The sequence below is a fragment of the Mus pahari genome, chromosome X (assembly GCF_900095145.1).
Source record: "Mus pahari chromosome X, PAHARI_EIJ_v1.1, whole genome shotgun sequence".
Taxonomy (NCBI): domain Eukaryota; kingdom Metazoa; phylum Chordata; class Mammalia; order Rodentia; family Muridae; genus Mus; species Mus pahari.
This window is the reverse complement of record NC_034613.1, coordinates 94287749-94292919: the sequence shown is the minus strand read 5'-3', so window position 1 is coordinate 94292919 and position 5171 is coordinate 94287749. Positions and strand designations below refer to the sequence as shown.

The 5171-nt window shown below is 36.5% G+C and overlaps 1 long non-coding RNA gene across 2 annotated transcripts in view; it reads right to left on the bottom strand.

The window, feature by feature from the left end:
• Positions 1 to 1425: 1425 nt before the first annotated feature.
• LOC110313248 overlaps positions 1426 to 5171 on the bottom strand; it is a 46455-nt gene continuing 42709 nt past the window's right edge. For both annotated transcript variants that reach the window (XR_003843052.1, XR_003843051.1), the window contains 2 exons: positions 2439 to 2565; positions 1426 to 1505 (listed from right to left, as the gene is read on the bottom strand). This is a non-coding gene — a long non-coding RNA (uncharacterized LOC110313248). The remainder of the gene's footprint in view (positions 1506 to 2438; positions 2566 to 5171) is intronic.

The following is a 5171-nucleotide window of genomic DNA, read 5'->3' as shown; positions in this document are numbered from 1 at the left end:
ATGGAAAAGAAGAAGGAAGACCAGTCGGGCGTGGTGGCGCATGCCTTTAATCCCTACATATATGCCCATATACATATATATGCATGTACATACACACACATACACACACACACAGGCATGCACACACACACATTGAAATTAAGTTTTTAAAAAGCATGGTTATTTTAAACACTGAAACAGGTGATTTCTGTCAATACTTGGTGCTTTAATTTAATTTAATTAGCCTTTCTCGACTTTTTCCATATGCAAATGAGAGAATGCACTAGATTACCTTTAAGCTATATTCTAGTTTTAGTATTCTACAAACTTAAAGTCCCTGATAAATATATGATTAGGCTTTCATCTAGCCAAGGGATTCATAAAACCTGATTACTTGTTTGAATTAAAGAAGTTCTATTTGTAAATATCATTTTGAGGAAATAATAACTTGTTCATGAGAAAGAAAAAATTATTCGTATACTTGTATACACTTTGCAACATTAGGTACATAATTTCATCAAGCAAATTGGGGATTAACGAATAAAGTCTTTGTTTTCAAAAACACAAAAAACAATTTGCAACCTTCACAGATCCAAAGGAAAGGATCCTGAGCTCAAAGATCTTCCTGAGGGGGGAAAAAATAGTTGGAGAAATAAACACACAGGTTCAGAAAATTAAATTTGCATTAGCCTCATTAGGCTTATATCTAGTTGTTTACTTCTCTTATTTTACAGAAAATTAGATTTACATATACCAAAAATGTGTGTGTATATAAGGCATATTGTTTCTCAGATGAGAGGAAGCCAAATGGGATATGTATTTACATAATAACTGTGACTCATACACCAGCCAGCAACACACAATGAATCTAGTTGAAATTTTGAATGCATAGTTTTTTTCTGTCTAGCATCAAAAGAAAACATTGAAAAATGATGTTTGAAAGATGTATCTGATTGAGACTTGAAGTGCCAGGGATACCCGGGGGGAGTGGGCCCAGCAGCTCAGAGGAGAAGGGGAGGAGGGATGGGGATGAATTGTGAGAGGGGGTGATGACAAGAGTGGCACTGAGCAGGATGTAAAGGAAATAAGTAATAATAATAATAATAATAATAATAATAATAATAATAATAATAGGGGCTGGGCGTGGTGGTGCACCCCTTTAATCCCAGCACTCAGGAGGCAGAGGCAGGTGGATTTCTGAGTTCGAGGCCAGCCTGGGCTACAAAGTGAGTTCCAGGACATCCAGGGCTATACAGAGAAACCCTGTCTCGAAAAACATACATATATATATATATATATATATTTGACAAAAGGATATGAAATATAAAGTGGATCAATTCTTCAATAAAGGATGTTTGCAAAACAGAAAAAAAAAGTGCCATATTTACCTGAGAAGACATGGAGAAATTTTATGTGATCTTTAAAACAAGAGCTCAAGACTCAATAACCAATTGGTGTCCAATATAGATGACAACATCTTGATAGCCATACTCCTTTTCTTTTGCTAGCAACACCTTAACTCTTTTCTGAAAGAGCAGACCCAGAAATCAGTCATGTTTCTTTGGTGAAAATGGAAAGATGCACTGTAGAACTCAAAAACTGTTTGGAAGGTTAGGATAGTGTTTTTTTTTTCCTCGTCACAATATCTGGGATATTACTGGCATTGAGTGGGCGTTATGAATATGAAGTGTCATATAATGTACTGGATATTCATGACAACTGAAAAGGTATTTCATGCCCTATTAAATTGCAAATGTCTAAACAAATATTTTTTGAGATTGAGGGGACATATTAGCTAAATATTAAATTACTGGGCATGGTAGCTCATTGCTGTAATCCCAGTACTTGGAAGATAGAGGCTGGATGATCAGGAATTGAAAGCAAGCCTTGATTATATAACAAGTTGGAGGGCAGACAAAACAAAACAACGTGTAAATACCCCCAAACTCAAATCCACTGGAAGCATCTGTTAGTCAGCTTTGCATTACAACAGAATACTTGAGAGGTAACTAACTTTATAAATAGTTTGTTTAGCTTACAATTTTCAACATTAAAGGGCCTGACATTTTCGCTGGATTTTGCTGAGAATGTCATAGCAAATGACGGATGACAAAGGCAGAAGTGCATATTGCACATCTCACACAAGTAAAGAAAAAAAAACATACAGTGGATGGGTCTAAGTTTACTCATTTTATAGCATTTCTCCTACAGGAACTCAAGAGGTCATAATAGCACGACCTCATGTCCCCAGTGATCCAAAACACAACTTTCTTGGAATTACCTCTGAATAGCACCATCCTGCATAGGAGTCTTCACTCTGTCTCTTGGGGGTTACTTAGTTAAATCATATTCAAACTATAGTATTTTATAGTTGTAAATGGCCTGAAAGCTGTCATTCAGACTGATTTAGTTACCATGAACTATTCAACCCATCCTGCTATTGATTTTCTATATATTACCTTTCTAGAATTCCCTTTTGTGGGATGTTGGATTTCCTCAATTATGCCTTTAGTTTTCATTTTTCCATTGTACTGTTTTACAGAGATTTCAGAAATAGAAGAGTATATTCTGGATCACATTCCATCGCTGAAAGAAATAAAAACACGAACTCAGGATGGGAACTGAAGCAGAAGCCACGGAGGAATACTAGCTTGCTTGTTAAGGCTCATTCAGCCTAGGATATTTTAAAGATTTATTTATTTTATGTATATGAGTACACTTTTGCTGTCTTCAGACACAGCAGAAAACTGCATCAGATCCCATTACAGGAGATTGTAAGCCACCATGTGGTTGCTGGGAATTGAACTCAGAACCTCTGGAAGAGCAGTCAGTATTCTTAACTATGGAGCCATCTCTCCAGCCCAATGCCCTCTTCTAGTATGTCTGAAGACAGCCTAGTTTCTTATAAAACCCAGGGCCACTGACCAAGAGTTAGCATCCTTCAGCAGTGAGCTGGGCACTAACACATCAGCCAGTAATTTAGAAAATACCTCACAGATCTAATGGAGGCATATTCTTTCTCCATTGAGGCTTTTCTCCCCAAATATGTCCAGGTTTGTGTGAGGGTGACAAAATTCAACCAGGACAATAAGCGAATTTGGTAAGGGTGTAGAAAAATGGATTTTAAAATCCATTGTAAGTAGGATTAGAAAACAGTACAGTTACTGTAGCAATTACTAGTTTGTTCCAAAATTAAATTACTGTGGAATGTGCATTGGCATCCCAGGGATACAGGGGAAGAAGCAGGTGACCACACAGATAAGACCAACCTCGTGGCACACGCCTTTAATCCCAGCACTCGGGAGGCAGAGGCAGGCGGATTTCTGAGTTCGAGGCCAGCCTGGTCTATAGAGTGAGTTCCAGGACAGCCAAGGCTACACAGAGAAACCCTGTCTCGAAAAACCAAAAAAAAAAAAAAGACCAACCTCAATGAATCAAAGAATTCATCTCAAGAAATTAGCAATATAACTACCATATGATCTAGCAATTGACACTTGGATAAATTTTCCAAATAGTTGAGGACAGAATTTTTTTAAAAAAAATGTGACTTCATATAAGTCCATGAAATTTTATGTAAGTACCGTAATTCACATGTTTTCTCACTATCCTCTTCTCCCACATCCCTCTGAGTCCTTTTTAAATTTATGACTACTTCTATAATTAGCATGTGTATATGTGTACACTATTCACAGTAACCAAAAAAGGAGGGAATCCATTCACATGCCCATGAAACGATGAATACAACATGATATATGCATCCAATGAAACATTCCTCATATTTAAAAGAAAGGAACTCCTTTAAAATGGATGAAGCTTGAGAGTACTATAAATGAAATAAGAGTCTCAGAAAGGCAGATCGTGTATCATTCCATCTTTATGGGATATTTAAAGTAGGCAAATTCATAGGAACTAATTCAGACTGATAATTTCCACCACCTAAATGGAAGGATTAATGGGAGTTGTGAATTTTTTTAAAGGGATTCAATTTTTTTAAAACCTAAAAGAGTTAGAGGATAGTTTCACAATAATGGGAATATTGTTAATACTCCTACACTTTAAAATGATTAAGAAAGAGGCCTGGAGAGATGTCTCAGAGATTAAGAGCACTGATTGCTCTACCAAAACACCTGGGATCAGTTCCCAGCATCCATATGGGCAGTCACAACCATCTGTAACTCCAGTCCCAGGCAATCTGATGCCTTCTTTTGGTTTCTTTGGGAACCAAGCATAGACATGGTGCAAATACACTCATGCCGACAAAAACACCTATACACAGAGTAACATTTAAAAATGATTAAGAAGTTAATGTTTGTTTTGTACCTTAAAAACAACTGAAAAATTAAAAAGTCTCCGGGAATGCAATTGAAGCAATTATATTCTAAACAACTGTAGAATGATCAGAATTTTGCAGAGAATATGGGTCTAGGCTAGGTATGTGATCACCAAGAAATACATGGGAAACAAGTGGTAATTGATGAACTGCCTTTGAAAGCATTAAGCTAATATAAAAATATATTGTGTTTTGCAAAATAAAAAGAAATTGAAACAGACCCCTTACTTAGACCACAGTTTAACTTCTTGGAAAATCTGTAGAGAAACTTTGTTCTGACACCAATACATTTCCCATCCTCCTTTGCTGCATTTCCCTACATATTTATTTATAGCTTTTCCCTTAAAATTCTGAAAAAGTTAAGACATTGCATTCTGTAAGAATGGCATTTTTAAAATTAGTTAGATTACAAGTAAAAGGATATTATGTTTAAAACATCAATAATTGGGCACCCTTCTCTTGCTCAATGCTACTACTATGACCATCTCTTTTTTCTCTCTCTTTTTTTATTTTAACATTTTTTTCACTTCCAATTTTTTATTAGGTATTTTCTTCACTTACATTTCAAATGATATCCCGAAAGTTCCCTATACCCTCCCCTCCCCTGCTCCCCTACCCACCCACTCCCACTTCTTGGCCCTGGCGTTCCCCTGTATGGGGCATATAAAGATTGCAAGACCAAGGGGCCTCTCTTCCCAATGATGGCCGATTAGGCCATCTTCTGCTACATATGCAGCTAGAGACACGAGCTCAGGGGGTATATTTATTAAATAAAAGAATGGACTAAACCAAATTTCGGTTAAAAGAAAAGTTTATATTGGCAAACCATCTCACAATAAATCACCTATTTTACCTATGGCAT